This window comes from Triturus cristatus, chromosome 3_2 (genome assembly GCF_964204655.1).
Source record: "Triturus cristatus chromosome 3_2, aTriCri1.1, whole genome shotgun sequence".
Lineage (NCBI taxonomy): Eukaryota > Metazoa > Chordata > Amphibia > Caudata > Salamandridae > Triturus > Triturus cristatus.
In genome coordinates, this window is record NC_140584.1 from 483,928,556 (window position 1) to 483,952,106 (window position 23,551).

The 23,551-nt window shown below is 41.2% G+C and overlaps 1 protein-coding gene and 1 long non-coding RNA gene across 10 annotated transcripts in view; one reads left to right on the plus strand and one right to left on the minus strand.

The window, feature by feature from the left end:
* The window catches only part of LOC146857571 (uncharacterized), a 318,627-nt gene that overhangs the window by 251,111 nt on the left and 43,965 nt on the right, over window positions 1-23,551 (plus strand). For 2 of the 5 annotated variants that reach the window (XR_014979920.1, XR_014979922.1), the window contains one exon: window positions 19,665-21,055. The exons of 1 other annotated variant lie outside the window; for it this stretch is intronic. This is a non-coding gene — a long non-coding RNA (uncharacterized LOC146857571). Of the gene's footprint in view, window positions 1-1,340; window positions 1,406-19,664; window positions 21,062-23,551 lie in introns of those variants that run through there. 2 more of the 5 variants (XR_014979924.1, XR_014979923.1) reach the window with 2 other exon arrangements.
* The window catches only part of STK33 (serine/threonine kinase 33), a 1,543,521-nt gene that overhangs the window by 223,903 nt on the left and 1,296,067 nt on the right, over window positions 1-23,551 (minus strand). The gene's annotated exons all lie outside the window — the stretch shown is intronic.

A 23,551-nucleotide genomic window follows, 5' to 3' on the forward strand; every position in this document is an offset into this window, starting at 1 on the left:
GCTGAGAACAACTAGACGCTTACTGTGAACTAATGCCCCCAACGCCCCGTCTCAGAGGTATCCGGGAACCCTTCTTAACATATCTGCAGTCACAAGACTCTTCTTTTACCCAAACACCTGCCGATTGAGATCCTCTAATTCCTATTTGTACTCCGGAAATATCAGGGTTCAGCCTTGCATAGGGGTCCCTCTTCAGTGACTGAATAATTTACTTCCTCCTCAGGATGGCATGTTATGCATAGTCAGTCCTATCACAGCATGCTCCCTTGAAGTATGTTCTTTTCAGTTTCATGACACTATGAAGCATTGTGTGTTATATAGCATTTATGATGTGTACCCTGAAAATACAGCTATTATGATGTCATAAGTTGGTCCCACCCTCCCTTCCCCTCCTCCTCTTTTTGGTTCATAGTTTCGAGGCTGCTGCCTCGGGTTGGGTTAGCACCTTAAATGCCAATAAAGAGAAAAACATTCTAGAAATAGCCACCAGAAAATATATGTGTTGCCACAAAAGTAAATCCCTGGTGTCTAGTGGGGTAATTGGCTCCACTGATGGGGGAGAGTGGCTTGGCTCTGACCTGAGGCCAGGCCTGGGAGGGGGCCCTGCTCCGATAAAGCATTCTGGATAACAAAAGATAGATTTAGATATTGCTCAATCAACACAAATTCCGTAAGTCTTCTGTAAACCGATCTGGGCACAGATTCCAATTTTCTCTTCTTTATTCCATCTTAGACATTTGACAATTCCCTTTTAACTCTGCCTACAATTCGGGCCCTTTCTATTTGCTGGTCCACTTCTTATGTCGGAGGTTTCCTGTTTCCTCTTTTAGCCTCTCTTTCCTCACCCAACCCCCTGGTTCTCCATCAGTTTCCGATTCCATGCCACCAGTGACTTCTCCACCTGCTTCTGAAGCCTGTGCTTAAATCCCAACTTGATTTTACATCTATCTCTGTTCTTCCTCACTTCAATGGTGCACCTGTCCTATTGCTTTATATGCCTATTTCTAGCTGATCCTTCCCCACACTGGGGGGTTGTAGATTAGAATTTCTGTCTGCCACTGGGGCGGATGGAGGGTCCTGTTGAATGTTGAACTAACTGCTATGGTGATAGCGCGTTCTCCACTAAAGTGGTTGTCTCACAATAAAAAAGCCTCTGTGATAATGTTTTTTATTTTGCCACTTAATGTGGACATTAAAATGTACTCTCAACTTGAGGTTACATTCTCTGAGCTTATATACCCTCTCTCTAGTACGATGGGGGTGTTTCTCTGTATGTTGTGGACATTGTGTGCACCTCTTCTTGCAAGTCTGACATCCTTTCCGTGCTGGTTTTTTTGCAGTGCTATTGTAGAGGGCAAAGTGACGAAGGTGAGGGATGGGATAATGAACTGAACAAACCTTTCAGGTACGTCTCGTTAAGTGCACATTATCAAGTTTCATGTAACGCACTGAGAGGCAGCACGTTTTTGTTCAAGTGGTCTAAGGGGACAGTTTTAACTTCATTCACGCACTAGCGACTTTGCTCGTGTATTCACCTTCTCCTCTCGGGGTATCGCTGGTCACAAACAAGTTATTTTCTCGTTCCGGTATTTCACTGTAATCTTTACACTTCGGTATACCTTTGTTCAGTTCATTATCCCATCCCTCACCTTCGTCACTTTAGATCTTTTTGTTCTTTTACCGTTATTTTCACGTTCATATCTGGTTTTGGTTTCACGAGTTTGTAATTTATTATTTACCCTCTCGTATTTTATAAACAGGCCGATACATCTCTCCCTTTGTATTTTCATAGGATGTCTCCTGATGAAGGGTTATTTAATACCCGAAATGCATTGAGTACTTTTACAAGTCCTTGGTTGAACTACTTTGATAAATCATCAATCCCGTGAATATAACGAGGAATGAAATATTGAAGAATCATTTTTCAATAAACTTTTGAGTTGGAACACTTTTGAAATTTCATGGAAAACTTTGTTTATCCTTTGCAACTTCGTTGCCATTTGGCTGTGCTAAGGGGGACACCACTCGATTTGATTAGTGCATTCTTCATTCATTCATACGTCCTGGTTTAGGTGACGTTCTCCTCTATAGCACGCCTCATCCTGTGAAAACTTACTATATATTTGGTGTGCGTGGTTTCTCAACATTTTTCAATTTGCTCGCTAAACCACTACCACAGCACCCAATCCATCATGGCTTACCAAGATATCACGAACTTAACCGACAAACGCGCTGACACGTTCCCATTTGGCGATGATGAAGCACAAAGAATTTATTCCCTCATAGGAGAGATTGAATCGACCACTTCTGGGACCGGTACAGCACAGAGCAACATTAGACAACTTCTTTACCTAACTAAACGCGAAATTAATCAAAGACTACATGCCAGTACCCTTATACAATATCATCGCGCGCAACGCATTCCAAGGGGTTTAAGAATTTCTTTGAAGCCCTCATTGTGCAAGAATGATCCAAAATTCATTGAAAGATGGTACGGCATTTTGAACAAGTGCTCACTAGACCTCATCCTTCTCATAATTGAAGAACTGTCTAATATCTTGGAGGAACTAAACAAGGAAATTGGTCAACTCAAACAGGAATGATCTACCAAAATGTCTTCTGAAGAACTCACACAAACATTAGCAGACATCAACGAACAACTCAAGAAGCACACACAAGAGATTAACGAAAGAAAACTACGGAAGTTTCGTAGGGATATCATAGACTATAAATTGGGCGAGGTCTACAACTGGGCTGAAGTCTATGCACGCAGACGACAAAGTAGACCTTTTGGTAAAACTTCAGATACTGATACTTCACCAGCATCTAGCGATTCTGATAACACCAGGAACAGATCGAAACTCAGTAGTCAAACGGAGAAGCCTTCGACAGGAGTGCCATCAACATCTGAATTACCATCCACATCCACTTCAATACCTTCAACTGCGGTTCCTTTTTTAGGGACAGGCCAGTCAGACAGCGCAGACCCAGGAGGGGCAAAAAACGGAAGACCAATTACACCATCACTGGACAAGAGAGTCACAAGAAGTCACCGATAACTGATTATGACAACTTAGTCATCAACATCTCGTCTGTGCCCCTAGACGAGTCACAGGTCAAATTGCTTCAAAAAGGTTCTTCTTTTGTCCCTACCTACTCCTCCAACCAATTGGAGACAGAAGTCAGTTTTCATTGCTTCATGCGCTCATTGAGACTTAGACACTTTTTTGATAATGTATTGATTGATCCACAACCACAACCTGCTGACACTTTGGGTGGTTTGAAATGTAAAAGCACCTACATGGCACCTGTTAGCCATAAAGTGCTTGATACCTTCGAAACCCTTGTTAAACGTGATTTATTGAGGATATTTAAACCACACAAAACGACTTACTGGTATCTGACAGTAAAAGATAGAGCACTTCTTCAGAAATTGGCCGACAATCCAGACCTTACATTTCTTAACGCCGACAAAGGGGGAGCATTAGTCATAATGGATTCCACTCATTACAAACTCAAACTGGAAGAACACGTACAAGACCTCACAACATACTCTGAACTTGATGCAGATCCAACAATTGAAATACAACTGACTTTACAACATATCGTGGACAAAGCAGTCCGTTGTGGCACCATTGGAGAGAAAGAACAAAAATTCTTCACCCAAAATTTTCCCACACGTCCCTCTTTAAGAATGTTGCCAAAAATCCATAAAAGTCTCACCGATCCACCCATGAGACCGATCGTCACTACCCGAGGTTCAGTACACAAACCCGTAGGTAAATATCTTGACCGACACCTTCAACCTCTAGTACAGAAAATGTCAACCTATGTAAGGGATACCACTCATTTCTTGAACATAATTCAAGAAAGTGACATCAAATGGGACACCAATACTCTTTTTTGTACCATTGACGTAACTTCATTATATACCTCTATCCCACATGATCTTGGCATGGAAGCCATCAAATTTTTTCTGTTACAATCATCCATCTCTGAAGATCATAAAGTATTTCTACTTGAATTACTTCATTTTACACTCTATCACAGTTATTTTGGTCATAACAACAGGAATTACCTACAACTGAACGGTACGTCTATGGGCAATTGTGCAGCTCCCAGCTACGCACAATTGTTCATGCACAAGTTTGAACTTGACCACATTCTCAACAACTCACATTGGAAACCACACATGTTATTATTTTTACGTTACATTGATGACATTTTCTTAATTTGGAAAGGTTCTGAACAACCGCTAATGGAAGCGATCGATGTTCTCAATGTGATCAATGACCGTTTGAAGTTCACTTACAACATCCACAGTGATACCATTAACTATTTGGATGTACTACTGTACATAAAGGATGACCGGATTGAAACCACTCTATACAGAAAGAGTACAGACAGGAACAACTTGCTACATTTCTCTAGCTTCCATCAGCCTTCTCTGAAGCAACATCTACCGTATTCTCAATTCCTCAGAGTCAAAAGAATCATCTCTGAACCATTTCAATTGGCACAAGAAAACTTGATCATGGAGAAACGTTTCATCGCTCGAGGTTATCCTAAAGAAACTTTGCTCACTTCTCTGGAAAGGGTCCAATCTAAACCCAGATCACAATTGTTAAAGATCAGCGACAGCAAGAAATTGACATCGAGATCAGTTATGGTCACTAAATTTTCCACTGAGAGCTTTAACATTAAGAAAACAATTTTGAAACATTGGCCAATGCTACAGATCGAACCCGACTTCAAGGACATATTTGTGGAAAGTCCCCTTTTCGCATACGAAAGGAGTAGGAATTTGATGGAACTCTTACGTTTTCATCCATCTTGTGATTTAGCCTCACCCTATAAAGGTACAATACCTTGCCACAACTGTGGACATTGCAACAATATTATCAAGGGAAATTCGACTCAACATCCCACACAAGGTTTCAAAATCAAGTTACATGTTACGGCGACATGTGACTCCAAAAATCTCATATACATGCTTAAATGCCCATGTGGCCTTGTGTACATAGGCAAAACCGAGAGAAAGATCAAAGTTTGCTTAACTGAACATATAAGCAATATCCGTAATAAGAACACCAAGTCTACTGTAGCAATGCACTTTCTCACCATGAGTCACAACATCAGTCAATTGAGATTTTTGGTATGCGAAATGGTACCGATCAAAGAAGGTAGAGACAATCGAAGATACCTACTTCAGAGAGAAACTGTATGGATCTACAAAATGAACGCTTTGGCACCACATGGACTCAATGACCGCGTTGAACTCAGTTGTTTCTTGTGACTATTGCTCTGTGTACCCTATCCCTCTGAACTTCCATCTTTTTCTTCTTCCTCTTTTACCTTATTGGCTTTACAGCTTTTCACACCATCGTTTGTATCATTTTTTACCTAAGTTAATCTTTATTCGTTTGTGACATCTTATTTTCACCTATCCTTAAGTTCTACTTTTTTCCTTCTTATTTTTGATTATCTGTAGTTTCCACATCTCGTTCCCTTCATTTCCTTTTTCAATTTTGCTCAACTCCATCCAACTTTATTTAGTTTCAGCTCACTAACATATCTTGTTTGACACCACGACTTTCACTTTTCCAATATGGCCGTCATGGTATCCTTTCTCCGATTATCTATTTTTTTCCTTTTTCTTTGAACATTTATTTTCATCATTTTAATTTCCTGACCGAACATACCTGTATCTAATCTTTTGAATCTTTACTTTTCACTGTCCATCACTTATAGTTCTAATGCCATTATTTTTTCATTCCGAGTACACCATTACAATATGGCTACCATACTGATTCCCGACAACAGTCGGCCCCTCTTCACTTTCTACTATCCTTGATCCTGATATTAGAAGGTTCATCTTCACTTTCTACTAACCAACACACTCGTCGGAGTCTTGCTACACGAGTACACGCTGGCTGCTTTTTGTACGCGGTGAAACCTTGATCACTTTGAATATGTAAACCTTTCAGGTATGTCTCGTTAAGTGCACATTATCAAGTTTCATGTAACGCACTGAGAGGCAGCACGTTTTTGTTCAAGTGGTCTAAGGGGACAGTTTTAACTTCATTCACGCACTAGCGACTTTGCTCGTTTATTCACCTTCTCCTCTCGGGGTATCGCTGGTCACAAACAAGTTATTTTCTCGTTCCGGTATTTCACTGTAATCTTTACACTTCGGTATACCTTTGTTCAGTTCATTATCCCATCCCTCACCTTCGTCACTTTAGATCTTTTTGTTCTTTTACTGTTATTTTCACGTTCATATCTGGTTTTGGTTTCACGAGTTTGTAATTTATTATTTACCCTCTCGTATTTTATAAACAGGCCGATACATCTCTCCCTTTGTATTTTCATAGGATTTCTCCTGATGAAGGGTTATTTAATACCCGAAATGCATTGAGTACTTTTTAAGTCCTTGGTTGAACTACTTTGATAAATCATCAATCCCGTGAATATAAGGAGGAATGAAATATTGAAGAATCATTTTTCAATAAACTTTTGAGTTGGAACACTTTTGAAATTTCGTGGAAAACTTTGTTTATCCTTTGCAACTTCGTTGCCATTTGGCTGTGCTAAGGGGGACACTACTCGATTTGATTAGTGCATTCTTCATTCATTTATACGTCCTGGTTTAGGTGACGTTCTCCTCTATAGCACGCCTCATCCTGTGAAAACTTACTATATATTTGGTGTGCGTGGTTTCTCAACATTTTACTTAATGGATTTGAACATAAGGCCAGATTTAGTCAGTAAGAGCAGATAGGGTAAAACTTTATCCGGGGAGACTCAAGAGGATGTACATCACTATGAAGGCACCACGAACATAAACGTTTCCATTTGAGAGTGTAAGTCTTAATCGTGGATGGTGACCTTGCTTTAGCAAGTATGTCACTACAGTCTTGAGGCAGATATAACTCCTTGAAATCAGCGAGTTCAGAAGCCAGGCATGTAGCTGCAGCAGACTGGATGTGGATGGAGAATCTGGCCCCTGCTCAATGTCAACAGTGTTGGCGATACTGGAAGGCGATAAGATCTGCATTCGGAAAGTAGGAGAAGCTCTGTGAACCAGTGCTGATGGGGAAATGAGAATTATTCGGCATGGCTCAGTTTTCAACTTCATTAGAAGTCTAAGGATTAACAGAAAGGGGGGAAATGCGTAGGCAAAGAGCCCTGTCTACCTCATCAGAAAGGCGTTCCCCCAAGAACCTCTTTCTGGTTCCCAGTTGGCATAGAATTGGCATTTCCGATTCGTTTCTGAAGCGAAGAGATCTAAGTTGGGCTTGCCCCACATCTGGAAAATGTACTCGAGAACTTTCTGGTCCAGCTCCCATTCGTGGCACGAATTGGAAGTTCTGCTCATGGAATCCGCTAGACTGCTCTTCACCCCCGGAAGATGTTCCACCTTGATAGATATGTGGTGAGAGAGAAGCCATTCCCATATCTCTTGTGCTTCCTTTTATAGGATTTTTGAGTGTGTTTCCCTTTGCTTGTTTAGGTAATGCATGCAAGTGGTATTGTCTGTCCTTATCAGGACCGAGGATCCTTCAATCCTTGGAAGGAAAGCCTGTAAGGCTAGAAATATGACTCAAAGCTCCAGGAAGTTGATGTGCGTTTTTGATAGTGATTTGGACCACTTTCCTATTATCCAGAGATCTTGAAGGTGAGCCCCGCATCCTTCTAGAGTAGCGTCTGTAGTGAGGATGAACTCTGGTGTTCGAGATAGGAAAGTTTATCCTGTTGAGAGATTGCTGGAGCGCTGCCACCAAATCAGACCGGATCACATGATTTGAGATATCCTTACCAGGTCGTCTAATGATCCGGTCACCTGAAGCCATTGATTATCTAGTTCCTCTTGTATAGGTCTCATTCTGAGATGAGAGTAAGGTGCCATTAGAATTGCAGAGGACATAATTGCCCAGTAGAGATTTTATCAGTCTCACAGAAGCGAACGGTCTTCCTCTTAACTTTGTTGCTAGAGAAATTAGCTGTGATTGCCTTTCTGTGGACAAGAATGCCTTGTCTTGGATAGTGTCCAAAACTGCTCCTAGAAAGAGAATCCTTTGAGACGGATGCAGAACTGACTTTTGAAAATTGAGAGTTAGCCCCAGGGAATGAAACATTTGAAGGCAAATTGAAGTTGCTCTTGAGGCTTGTCGAAAAGACGGTGCTTTTACCAACCAGTTGTTAGGTAAGGGAACAGCTGCAGGCCCTGCAGCCTGAGATGAGCAGCAGCTGGAGCTAGACATTTGGTAAATACTCTTGGTGCTGACCGCGGACCAAAAGTGAGAACTCTGAACTGAAAATGAGCATCTACCACAGTGAAAAGGAGAAACAAACCATCATTTTCAGATTCCTCCAAAAACTGGCTAGGAGGCAAAGGAGATAGATAAGAAGGGTCCTGGTAAAAAACCCTCATCGAAGGGATCATGGATGAGAACCTGGATGACAAGATTGGGGTTATTTGCAATGAAGAAAGCCTTCTCCGTTATGGCGTCGACGAGATGTTCATCAATGGTGACACAGATACCGTCGATGTTGACATGACTGTCGTCAACGATGGCATAGTCGTCATTGAGGCCGTCGATGGTAGGGCTATCGTCGTCGTCGAAGTGGTCTTCGTCGAGGGGAGTGCCGCCGATGGGAGAGACGTCGACAGAGGTGAGACTGTTGGCGGCGGCATTGTCGACGGTATAGTAGCCGACGGCGAAGTGATTATCATCGACGATGGTACAGTCTTTGTTGATGGTTCCGTAGACAAAGTAAGCACTGATGAGGTTGGAGGTGGTTTCGCCGTCGATGAAGTCTTTTTAGACGACGAGGAGGTCCTGACAGACTCTGTCTTAGGGTGTTTGAAGGCAGCTTTTTGGGGCATTTTTGAGGCAGTTTTTTCCCCAGATCTTTCCTCAGTAGAGAATAGCAACTTCCCTTTTTAGAGGTGGAATGAAGAGCCTCATGATGGAAGTTTTTTGTAGATTTTTTGAGTCCCACAGGGGATTCTTCAGACCTGTCCCTTTTCTTAGTCATATGGACTGACGCCTGAGAAGTACCACTGCCTTCATCATCAGACACCACAGAGGTTATTGATTTTAGCCGCTCCAGTCAAATTAGTAATCTGCCTTCCCTGTCTTTTAAGGTTTGATAAGAAAAGGTCCTGCAAATCCTATTAGCAGGGTAAAGGCAATAAATACAATCCTTGTGGGGATCTTCAAAATGTAGGCTCTTTTTCCCACATGGCCCACAAGGCCTGAATAATCCTTTTTCAGAAGTATCAGACATTCTGTACTCACAAAATCCAACAGATGAAAGAAAACTGAACAGAGCTGAGGGAGACTCTGTCACACGAGGTGTGGTAGAAAATCTGAGGGACTTGCTTCTCTGTGAAGTGTTCGAGAGGGTGCTAGAGTCTGATTGGCTGTGTTTCAACTGTGGTTCTTTTTTACAAAAGGACAAGGATGGGCTACTACAGTGACTGCGCAGTCGGTTACAGCCTATTATAATATGTTTTACTACAGTTATATATCTATTTTTACAGTGGGACTCATACCTCGACGGCGGGGATGATTCAAGCATGTGAATCTATGAAAGATCCAATACTGGATACGTTTGACTGGGATTGGGACTCTACTCCCAGACTTTCTGTTGGCTGTCAGCATGTTAGAATTCACAGCACCTGTAATGCTTCTGGGCCCTATTTGGCTTGTTATTTAAAAGGAACTCAGTTTCCCACAATACTCCCCTTCGTTACAGTACTTTCAAATGAAAGCTATCTCATACTTAATAATCAAGACTTGTATTATGCGGGCCGGGGTCCCGTATATAGTATCAGTTTCCCAGTTAGTCACTTGTTGCAACAAAGTCTTGTTTCCCCCTCCGCATGGGATAGTAGATAGCTCGTTGTGGCCTTCCATTCCAACTTTGAAAGGAGAATTTAAAAAGCTAAGCAGACTCAAAGCATTACTGTTCCAACAAGCAGTGTCTCTCACATCTGCCCACAAAGACCTTCGAATTGCAAGTGGCTAGAACTTCCAGTGAAATACAATCATTGTTAAATACAAATCTGCCCTTGCATTTTGGAGAACTGATATATCAAATATGGAATGCCTCTGATACAGTGGGCCCAGCTCACTTTTTAAAATGTGTAGGCTTTGGCCTCGTGACATCTTTCCAAACTATCTTTGGAGTAATTCAGGGTTTTAAACACTCCATTCTTTCAAGCTTGTTGGGTGGGTTAACGTTGCTGCTCAGTGGTGGGATTCTTTTTCTATTTCTGCTTTTCTGTTATAGATGCTCCTTCTGTGCAAGCATTGTTTGAGGATTTGGGGTTTGGCATTTTGATATGCTTACTTCACCTGCGTGCAACCTGTGTTTCACTGCATCCGGTGCCCCTTTCAATGGGCACTGGAGATATGCTTTGCCCTGCAGACACCAGCTGCCCTGGATTTTGAACTCCTGATGAGTACCTTAGGGGCCCATTATCAGGACTGTTCCTTGGGTTTTCGACTTCTACATCATCCAAGTCTGGAGTCAATGGATTCCTGTGCAACGGCACAGCGATAACTGGACCAATGTTTCATTGAAATCAACACAGGTTACCCGGTGACTGTCTCCGCGTTAGCTGAGACTGAGGAGCATGTACGTTCTTATGAACTTCTGAATTGGGCGGTGGCCCTATCCTTTCATGCCGAAGTCAGACTCTCTTATTGAGTCCTTCCCAATGGCTGATCACATATTGGATGTCTCCAACAAGCATCAATTGGCTTTTTTGGGTCAAATTGTCTTATACAAGCCTTTCTTGATAATTAATTCTTGGGAACGACTTTCAGTTCATTTATCTTCCTAATTCTGTTATCCCTTTCCATTCCACCTTCCTGACCAAGGGGAGGGTGTCATGTGTTTAGTGCATGGCCCAATGTAGTTTTACCTATGTTATCCTAACTGTGCACCATACAGGCCACATTTTCTTTGCGCACATTACTACATAAACATGTTTATCTTTGTTCCACATTGTATTTTCATACAGAACTTGCGGGTATTTTTGCGTTCTGTTCTTTCCTGGGATTTAGCTGGAACACAGCGGACATGGTCAAACAACAATGTCCCTTGTTATTTCATTCTGGTCAGGCACTAGCACCTATACATAACACAAGTGCAGCTGTTGTTTGTGAGAATATGCGCCTTGTCATATAGGTACGCACCGTAATGTAACATACAGAGAGAGACTATCTGAGAGGAGTTCACTGCTGTACCTGAGCTGTAGAATGTCCACATGTGTATGCTAAGGCACGGGGTCTGCTACTAATCCTAGAGATCTCGTTTATATAGTCATTCTGCTTCTGTAGAAAGGGAGGGGGTTAGGCTAAACTGTGACTTAGTATGACCGGGCTTTTCATTTGCAACATTTGCGTTGAACTTGGTGCTTATGCCCTCAGATTTATTGAAGCGGTCAAAAATGAAGCAGCACATTTGAAACTACGGAGAAGATTCCCTTTTTTTTCCTTTTTTTTAAATCAGTTTTTGTTGAAATTTTAAAGGTTACAGGTACTTGTAAGCCATCATAAACAATTTACACTCCATGCATGGTGTCACCAAATCGCTATAGGTACCAGTTCCCATCGCACATATATTTAGTCTCATACCTGTCCGTGGCACAACCGTCGTACCAGGTAGGATACAGGAATAGCATTCAGTTCTTGCTCTGCGTGGGATGCATCCCTACTCAACGACTGCATAGTTTCAAGAGCCTACGGAGAAGATTCCCTTTACGGAAGGGATCTAGAACTTGAACAGAGTACCAAAGTGAGGTTTCATTGACTTCAAATGCCATGGTTCGCCAAGGGACATTTCTATGCATCATTGCAAGCCATTTCTCATACATTGTAAAATAAAAGTTCCTGTATTGCTCTTCAACATTGCTTTGCTTACCAAGTGGCAAGCACTCTAACATGGAACATGTTGCAGTGCCAAATTCACTAAAGGTGTCACCCAGCCTACTCTCAATGAGATGTTTCACATCTACACCAATTATGCTGAACACTTGGCAGACTAGGGTGTTTTCAGACTTTAGTTTTTTATTATGTCCACTACAGCAGTTATGTTTTCTTGTAAAAATCTAAGAATGCAGTAGAGTTTTTTTCACATCACTATCAATATGCGACCAAAGACCATTTCTTGCCTTTGGCATCATCACTCAACAAACATTCTGTAAAGGGTTTTCCACATGGATAATATAGCATTCACAGCCCCTTCACTTGGAAAGAGAACCATCAACTAAGTGACACAGTTGGGAAGACTCTTTGATGCCACACAAAGTACAAAATGAGAAATATTTGCGTTTTAGTTCCCGTGCATAACAAAACAGTGCATCAAAATTGACTAAAAAGTCAATAGCATTCTTCATTAACTCTGAAGATTGTAAAGATGCTTTCAGCATACCATCTAATAAGTGGCAAGGATGTCTTACAGTGAAGCACTTCAGCACAGGCACAGGATTTTGACAGGTCATCACACAACTTTTTTCATATACATAGCTGAATCACTCCAATACAAACAATATCACTTCAATCTTTGTACATAAGGAAATCCCGGCACTCTAGAGTCATATATTATTCTTATTGGTTATTAGCCATAGAAATGAAGAACACAGTGGTAATGATGAAAAACTGGCTACAGAACAGATTGGGTCCTCACAAGAGTATATGTCAAAAAAGCAATTTAATACCTAAGTTTTACAGAAAGGAAGATCATAATCATGAACAAAAAATCAGAACTCCCTAGTACATTTAGTTCTAATTGTTGCTTCGTAGAAGGGAGACTTGTGTTTTCTAAATCTTGATCCAAAAGGATGACAGCCGACACGTGTTTCGTCACGTATAGTGACTTCCTCAGGGCTGTAGAAAAAATGTCAAGATCTTCCTTTCTGTAAAACTTATGTATTAAATTGCTTTTTTGACATATACTCTTGTGAGGACCCAATCTGTTCTGTAGCCAGTTTTTCATCATTACCACTGTGTTCTTCATTTCTATGGCTAATAACCAATAAGAATAATATATGACTCTAGAGTGCCGGGATTTCCTTATGTACAAAATCTGTTAATTACGGGGATTGCTTTGCACGATCCGTATAATTCAGCACTCAGGTAGTAGGGTGCTTTTTTATCCCGAGTGGCACCATTTATTTAATTTGTGACCGATCTCACTGTTTTTCTGACAACTATTACTATACACCCTATCTGATGTTAATGATTGCTATGATGTGCACCCTCAGATACATTACTACCCCATTCTCTTGTTGATGATAATTTATGTGGAGGGTAGCACTCAGTTCTTCAGATTGGGATATTTGTCGGACTAGCTCTAATAATTAAAAAACATTAATAATCCAACATCCCTATCTTACAAAACTCACTGATATTGCCTGCCTCGGTGATGGAAACTTTTGAGGCAGAAAGAAACGCTCTACTTCAAGAACTCTTTACTGGCTCAGCACAGAAGGTGCCCAATTCTAACAAAAATGAGGAAAAGGAAGGTCTCAAATTGAAATTCATAAAATTAGAACGGGCACGAAAACAGGAAGTGTCCAGGTGGTGGGACTCCATTATCCTAAAACGATATTTGGATATCAAACAAGTCCCACGTGGACTACGAATTATCATTTTCCCCACCTTTGAAGACCTAGATGCAGACCTTTTGAAAGAATGGGAAGAATTGAATCTTTCATCATCATATAGAATGATGGACATTTTGATACGACATGCAGACAGAAAAAGAGAGCTGCTGTTACAGGAAATAGATAAATTAGAGACAGAAATAAAAGGCCTAAACCTAGAGGAGGCAACTGCCAAAAACTACAAAATTTTGAAAGATGTGCTTAATGCACATCAACTTTACATCAAAGAGAAGAAACTGAGAAAACTAAAAAGGGACGACAATGATTATAAAAATGGTAGAGTTTTCACGTTTGCAAAAAAGTTCGATGACATTCAACCGAAACAGTCAAATGTCACCAAACCTCCTAAGCCAGCCAGCACAGTACCATCGACCAGTGGATCAGATGTATCTAGCATACACAGCGAGACCACTAATGAGGAAGAAACTGAACCGACTATAACTGATACGTTACCCAAAACAAACTCATCCTCTTTTTTAGAGGAAATGGCACGTTATCGCAAAGGGAATCGTACGAACTATGGCCCTCAAAGTTAAAAAAAACCAGGAGGGGGGGCAACAAACGAAAATCCAAGGGAAGGAGCTACCACTCGCTCTGCAGCCCGGAATCTGAAGAACTGAGTCTACCTCCTATTGTGACAGAATGTACATATAATTTTGTTAACAATGACAATGTGTCAATTATCAACTTGTCTGATCTTGAATTGTCTGAAACTGATACTAAAGTACTCAGTAGGGGTTTGAGTTTTTGTCCAACCAAATTACCTGACTTTACCAGTGTACATGTAGATGTATTTAAATTTGTTCGAAAACTAAAATTAAAAAAAAAATTTGCAAACCAAACTGTACCGGTGCACTCTATAAAATCAGCTCCAATCCCTTGTAACAAAACTATCAAAGTACAAGATATACATCTCTTACTATCTCTTGACGACCTTTCCAACACACCCCCCACCATGGCTGATGTTCTCTTAGACTTAGACATCTTGCCTGACTTCTCCTTGGACAGTGGTCTCAAACAGAAGTCCACATTTATACCTAACCTACATGCTGACAATGTGGTCGATACCTTCCACAAAGCGGTAACGTCTGATCTTTACAGACTTGAAGATAGATACAATCGCAACCGTGGACACATTACTTATAATCTCAGTAAGGAAGAAAACAAGGCTTTAAAAAATCTTACACTAAAGCCAGATGTCATCTTTAAGGAAGCAGATAAGGGTGGAAATATTGTCGTCATGCGTGATAGTGATTACATACAAGAAATCGAAAGACAATTAATTGGGGAACTGTCTTATACAAAGGTACTAGGAAATCCCTTAAAAGAAATTACATCATTAATGTGCACTAAACTGACAGCTTGGCGGGAATCAGGTCTTATCTCTGAAGTGGAATATAGATATCTCTACAATCCAACGCCAAGGTCTCCCTGTATCTACATGCTACCGAAGGTACACAAACCAAGTGTCTTCCCTCAGGGTCGACCAATAATATCTGGGATAGGTTCCCCCACGGAACACATCTCGGAATACGTAGATGTCTTCCTACAACCACTGGTACACAACCTTCCCTCCTATATTAGGGACACTGGAGACCTATTGAGCAAACTAGAAGACATGGAATGGACTAATGACCTCACATTTGTAACGATGGATGTATGTTCTCTATACACCTGTATCCCTCTGGAAAAAGGCCTCTCAGCCCTAGCGGACTGTCTCTCACATAGGGATGCCACATTTTTCGAACACACTCAAATGATCTTAGATCTAACCCGTCTCATCTTAGAAAACAATGTTTTCCTACACCAAGACACCTGGTATAAACAGACGGTTGGGGTAGCAATGGGATCAAAATTTTCGCCTTCATATGCCAATCTTTATATGGGCCATTTCGAACAAAACCATCTGTGGAAAATGTCTGAAACCCGCCTCACAGAACATTTAGTCTATTGGGGTCGGTACATAGACGACATCTTCATTCTTTGGTCTGGTGGTGAAGAACTACTCTCAGAATTACTAACACGTCTTAATGATAATACCTACAATCTCAACTTCACACATAAGATCAGCAAACGAGAAATAGAATTTTTAGACGTAATTCTATATGTGAAGGAAAAGAAAATCATTCAAGACTTTTTAGAAAACCAACAGCTTGTAATGCGGTATTACACGCCAACAGTGCACACCCTAAGTCCCAAATCAATTCTATTCCTATGGGGGAAATGACCAGACTAAAGAGAAACTGTAGTGACAACTCAGTGTTCATGATGGAACTTGATAAATTGGAAAACAGATTTACCAAAAGGGGATACCCCAGGACTGTCTTAGATCGTGCTAAAAACAAAATACTAAATATACCAAGATCCAAACTACTGTCATCAGGACGTAAAAACAAAAATAAGGATGGGGAACGTAAAATTGCCTTGGTGACAGATTATAATACACATAGTCACCAAATATATAATATTCTTCGAAAACACTGGCACATTCTAAAACTAGACACAACAATAGAGAAACATGTGGCCAACAACCCGATGATTACTCATCGAAGAGGCACCACTCTTAGAGAACTTCTTTGCCCTAGTTATCTACCACCTAAAAAGAAAGAAACCACCTGGCTACCTGCAAAACCTGCTGGTTTTTACAGATGTGCTAATTGCAATATGTGTCAATTCGCTGCTAATAAAACAACTGATTTCAAATACAACACCACAATAAGACACGGTATAAAACAATTTATAAACTGCAATACGAACTTCGTGGTATATTGCATTATTTGCTGTTGTGGACTAATATATGTGGGCAGCACAATTCGCCCTCTCAGGATTAGAATGCAAGAACATCTAAGGGCAATACGTAATAACCTGAATAGCTATCCACTAGCGGTTCATTTTAATTCCCATCATACCTTAGCAGATCTGAACAAAATCAGGTTCCATGGAATATCTCACACTACGATTGGCACAAGGGGTGGTGACAGGACTCTTAATTTGAGAAAAACAGAGGCTCTTTGGATTATTAAATTACGAGCGGTCGAAATGGGCATTAATTTTGATAAAGAGATGCATGTTTTCTTAGCTTAAATAGCCATTGAGAGAATCATTATTTATCATTACACACCCCAACTTTCTGAAATTAAAAAATGTTCTCAAAGATGGCTAAACATGTGTCCCTAAACATTACTGATTATGATCTATACTATTTTGAATGTGAAATGCATATGCCTATTTTTTTCCCCCTCTTCACTGTGTAATCCTAAACAATAGCTATATGGAGTTCACACACTATGTACCATATCTACTCTGTCAACGGAATGAACTGTGTCATTTATGTTTTTGTCCTTCAAAAAATACTTGTATGTAATTCTATGCTCATGTACGAGCCCTAATGGTATTAGATAGGTAACCTACCTCTTCCTGTGTTCCCTTCTCACTTAACTCTCCAGTCCTTCTCTTCTGATACTTCTATTTACTACTATTTGGCCTTACCACACACATTTAATATTTAAATGCTGTAAAGAAGACCAAAAGAATGTACTCGTGTTCGCCCTAAATACAATTTATTATAGCATTAATTATATCGCACTTGCTTAGGACTATCAATGAAGCACTATGCAGTAAAACTACTCTTGGAGAATATTTTCGACACCTTATTTTCTGAAAATGTGTATTAATTCTCTTAATTACGTATTTCTATTCAAAACACGAAGGAACTTTTACTGCTCCAAGATGGCCGTCTCCTTCTTCCTTTCTAATTTTCTCGGTTATAACCAATCCAGTACAACGTAACTTAAGATGGCCAATCATGGATTGTTTTACTATTATAAACCATGTATTCCTATTTTGAAATACGAGACAACTCTGACTGATCCAAGATGGCCGCCCCCATCTATCTTTTCACTTCTAGGCCGTAACCAATCCAGTATATCTTAACATTAGATGGCCAATCTTGGACCACTTTACTTTCACAAACGCGTTACAGAACCAACACGCCAATTTCGCGCCAAACTCCGACCCCTAAGTATAAGAAGCTACTATCTGTTGACCCCACGTCCTTTGCTGGTACGAAGGGACGGGAGTTACGTTTCGGCCACCAACCACTACACTAGGAGGTAAGCGCGTCTTAAATACCGTCTCATGGAATATTGTCCCCTTAGGTGGATGGCAATGAAATATATTTCTCATTTGGGGTGTGTTTGGATAATTATTATTTGCAACCATACATATCGTTATAAATTACAACCATCTCCGCAAAACAATAATGTCATAATTTCTAAATATATCCCGTAATTAATTTACACATGGGAAACAAATGCAATTTGAGCTGTAATAATCATGTTTTAGCATCCCATTTCTTATCTTACATATGGGAAACAAACGCAACAGAACTGAACTACTTCTTGTCCTCACTGAAATGGATATTTGGGTATAACTTAGAACAAACTTTTTTCACTTTTGCAGTCTAACAACATACCTTGTCGTATTTTCTCTCTTCTTCTAACAAATAATGCCATTGGGTGAACACGATAAGTCCACCAAACAGCAATATTATTGCTCACAACTAATCTACTCATTTAGCTCATTGGATTGTTGTGATAGCTCTATGAACATAATATCATAACTGATATTCGCAACAATTTTTTAATTATGTTACGTATGGCTCGTTATGTTTTTTAACGATGTGTTTTCATGTTCGTTTTTAAACAATGCATTCTCGTTTTGCGCTATATTTTGCAGGGCTTACCAGAGCCGGTTCTTTCACTTCACCTAATATGATGGAGCCAACAAAAACATATTAAGTAAGGAGGCTTCTTATACTGGGTCTTTTTTAAAAATAATACATTATTGGGTGAACTTATTCCCCCATTATTTATTCTTCTTTTAGAAACCACTACTTAGAGGATTATATGAAGACCGTCCCATCCACTCAGTCTTACCAATAGGTTTTACAATACGGTGCAGCATCCCTAAATACTAGGTATTGTACATAACATCTTTAATTTTCAGACTTTAAAGTTTCTATATTCACATATGCTTATGTTGTCTTATGTTACCACTAGAAAACTTGGTGGAGACTCGTTCCTTTCCAAATAAAGCCGTAAGACACCAGGAACTTTCACTGAGATATGAATCACTTCCGTTATTTGTCATAAGAACCAGAATTTTGGATATTTTATTCGTGGTCGATCTTCTTTATACTAATAGGTACAGTATTTTAGACTCTTCTAAGCCTCAGAATATCCCATTTCTCACTTTTTCGTTTTGATAAATCTAATCAATACCTCTTTTTTGTTTCTTATTATCACTAGAAATTACTGGTGGAGATCTGTTATTGCTAATATACAACTGATACAGTTACCAGGAGCATTTCTTGCGACAAAATTTGCCTCTTTGGACCATCATAAGGTTCAAAACATTTCTTGGGTATATATACTTTTTCTCTCCTCCCAACTGTTCAAATCATATTTTGACTATAGTCATATTTATTAGTGTGTTTCTGACCATTATCTATTTCCAACCCTCCGCTCTCTATTACATACTCTTAACAGAACCATATCGTACGTTGGAGTCTTCTTTCGAAATTACCTACAATCAATATTGCGCGTCAACAGAAGTTTAATTACATGTTTGATATATAAAGCGCTCAAAGACTCTTTCTCTAAGGTTAGTATTCATATCCCACCTTGGGACTAACGATTCACCTTTCTTCACATCGGATGTGGTGATGGGTACACAACAACATTCCACTTACTATTTTGCTTCTCACATCATTCTCTTCATTTGTTTTCTTATTAGCACTTTCTGAACTAATCCACGCTTTTTCTCTCCCTCTCTTCTCCCATTTTTTCATCCTAATAACTTCTATATTTTGTGTATTTTTCAGAATAGAACTAATAATAACAGATTGAACCAAATCACTAATGTGTAAATCCATACACTGTTGGTGTTCGGAATTAAGATCTTGACATTTTTTCTACAGCCCTGAGGAAGTCACTATACGTGACGAAACACGTGTCGGCTGTCATCCTTTTGGATCAAGATTTAGAAAACACAAGTCTCCCTTCTACGAAGCAACAATTAGAACTAAATGTACTAGGGAGTTCTGATTTTTTGTTCATGATTATGATCTTCCTTTCTGTAAAACTTATGTATTAAATTGCTTTTTTGACATATACTCTTGTGAGGACCCAATCTGTTCTGTAGCCAGTTTTTCATCATTACCACTGTGTTCTTCATTTCTATGGCTAATAACCAATAAGAATAATATATGACTCTAGAGTGCCGGGATTTCCTTATGTACAAAATCTGTTAATTACGGGGATTGCTTTGCATGATCCGTATAATTCAGCACTCAGGTAGTAGGGTGCTTTTTTATCCCGAGTGGCACCATTTATTTAATTTGTGACCGATCTCACTGTTTTTCTGACAACTATTACTATACACCCTATCTGATGTTAATGATTGCTATGATGTGCACCCTCAGATACATTACTACCCCATTCTCTTGTTGATCACTTCAATCTTTGTTGAACTTGGAAAGAACCTTTTTGCAGCAGCATTTCAAGTGACACTGTGTTCCATGTTTTCCAAAAGTCTGGTGTCATGTTTTCACCACTATACCAGATGCTTGGTGATAGCACTCTTTTTTCAAATATACATGTCACTATACCTTGCATTGAATGTTTAAAGCATGAGGTGTTGGCAATTCACCTACTATCGCTAGAAACTGGGGCTGATGTATCAAGGGTTTTTACCCATTCTCTGTGGGGAAATGTGATGGCACATATTGGGATAGATTGTTATGAAACCAGCCATTTTACATATCAGTGAACAAATCAAACGCAGCCAAAATATCAAATATGATCTTGATATTTCATGATTCTATACAGTTTATAAAATAATTAAACAAGACCTAAAACATGCTTATAAACGCTGCATTTTTAGACCAAAGACCGCAAAACTGAAAAAAGCAAAAGAAAGAAAAAGCAATATTTTAGTGACGTCCGTAAACAACAAAACTCAAGCAGAATAATATTAGCCCAGTCTTTCTTGCTGCTAGCTTGTATAACAAAGTTACATTGTATTGGCCCCTTCAGGAAGAAAACAAATGACTTTAACTCTCCTTTTCCTTTCGTTGAATGAGATTTAGTTTGTGGTTGTGCAGGTGTTTTTTCAGTGTTTATATATTTACACTGGTGAGGGCTATTTCCCTTTCGGTGGGAGTTTATCAGTTATTACAGGTTTAAACCTAAAATCGGACAGTCTATATATGGTTTACGGTCTACGCTGATGGTATTTTTCTTAGGCATTTGTTTTCTGATGGTGGCACGAATATTGCATTTTAGAGCACGAAAATTCAAATAAACATTGCAACCTTCCTTCGTGTCTCTGTTATATCTTGTTGTGGATGAGTACGAGTGTGAGAGCAAAAGGGGGTGTCCTGTTACTGCGATCCGTGAAAGGATCGGGAGTGTTGTGTTATGCGGTGTCAATTCACTTGTCTCTCTGGATTTGGTTAGGAGGGCAAGTGAGACACTATAGCTAGTCGGACTCAGGCTCATGGGTATTGAGGTGGTATGGTGACTTAGTCCCTACCTAGTGATGTTCTATGGTCCCAAGCATAGTTCTTTTCCGGAGCAGAATCGCCACAACAGGCTAATTTACAACCGGCAGCTGAATCAAGGGATGTTACACTCTTCTGGAAAACTATCATTCAGCCATTTTTTAAAGATTCATCAGTCCCCAGGATAGAGGTGCTTGTCTAACAGGCCGAATGGATAAGCCACTGTGGAGGAATTTTTAACCCAAAAAATTAAGTTCAGGATGTTACCCCTGGTGTAATATGCCATGTAGGACCATCACATTTAAAACCCATTAGACTGGGGGGGCGTGGCTAACGACCGCTGGGAATGGTCGCTCTCTGATGCGGCTCCGCAGCCCTCGCCGAATATCCGATACCTTCTCTGGTTCCAGCTAGGAAGATTTCCCTCTAAGCTTGGGAATCTCCCATAAAACCGATCCAGCCCAGAAGCGCTGCCCCAGGATCGGCCTTCAACAGTTCCGAAGCCAGAGGAAGCTGCCGTGTGGAGAAGCTCCGTGAGCATCAAAATGGCAGCCTGAGAGACTGCCGGCGGTGCCTGCGGAGATCAGTGGCACCACCCCCGGAGACAAGATCGCCTTCGCTCAGGGCTCCTGGACCCCTCGGGGACCAACGAGAGGCGGAGGTGAGGAGGTGGCAGGCGAGCGCTGTTGCGGGCGGCGGCGTGACGAGCAAGACTCTCCAACCCGCGGGAGGCTGAGACCAAGCTGGGCGGCCGTGTGAAATGAGGCCTAGTGGTGAGACCAGCAGAAAACAGCCACATATCCCTGATTCTGGGTGGAAATAGTTAACTAAGGTGATGCCGGGCCCCCACTACTCCTATAGTGCAACAGCGGCAGGCACCAATAGGCAACTCGCCCCCTACATCTTTTGGCCTCCTCGGAAGCTCCTCCTTGTGGGACGCCATTGGAGGAGGACCGGGGATCAACCGGCTCCCTGCATCGCGACGGCTCCTGCGGCTATCAAGAATGGTGGGCCGGGGCCCCCTTGACAAACTACTCGCAACGTGCCCAGTAGAAAGCTCACTGCAGTGGGTCCTTGCAGCAAAAGTCCGTAGACCGCATATATATTTTCTCAGTAGCAAGACGGACTCACCCAGTTGTGACCGCCCGGCAGACCCAGCGCACTGGCGGGAAGTGGTGCAGGCTCTTCTCGCTCCATCCTTCGGCCTGGAAGGTTGAAGCGCTCTTGAGGAGGCCTCCGCGTTGCTTTTCCACGTGGGCCCAGAGGGGATCTACGATTGACCCAAACCAGCCTTCCTGTGGTTAGCTTGAAGACGCAGGACGGTGTGTATACAGCTGCTTGTTGGACTCACTGGAAGTCATCACCGATCCTGTGCCCCTATTCGGCTGAGAGAGGCCTACAACACCAAGACACTCCAGAAGACGATCTGGCTCATTGCCTAGCTACCAGTACCACGTGGAACACCAACAGGCCGGTGGTGGAGAGCTTTCTCCTCCGGGCGGGCGACAGCGAATACAGGTGTGTCCTGCCGATTTGTCTCAATCTCTTGTCTCCTAATACCAAAGATGGCCAACAACAAAGGACTTAAATCCCAGGCCCAAAAACAACTGGCAAAATTCGCCTGGAACAAACCAGGTGAGGACACAGACGCAACACCGAGAGAAGACCCCAAAGCCTCGCATCCTCACCCTGCAGCCAAAGATATCACCCTTCAGGATGTCTTGGAGGCCATAGCAGGAGTGTGGATATCTTTAGAGACCCGTATTGACTCAGTAAATATAGAGATGACTCTCCTGCGGGCAGACCTAAAGAAAATGGACTCCAGGATTAAAGACATGGAAACCACTACAACAGCTCTTGTGTCCGACACATCTGCTTTACAACAGCAGGTAGCTCAGCTACAAGACCAGCAAAAAAGAATGGAGGAGCTCCTTGATGATTATGAAGGGAGGGCGAGGCAGAACAAAATCTGTATCTTAGGGGTTCCTGAAGGGGCGGAGGGGCCTGCAATGGACCTCTTTGTGGAGGATCTGGTGATCAACAAACTCCAGCCCAAACATCTCTCCAGCTATTTTTCTATCGAACGGCCCACAGAGTTCCCGGGGGGGCATCTAAAGCCCGGTGCCCCTTCCAGGCCCATAATTGCAAGGGTCTTTAACTTCTGTGACAGAAACGTTATTTTACAAACTGCAAGAGCCGGCCCTCGGCTGAAAATCGACAACGCGACTGTTACCTTTTTCCCGGATTTTACCATCAAGGTCCAAGCACAAAGGCGCAGCTTCACAGCGGATAAAAAGGGTCTA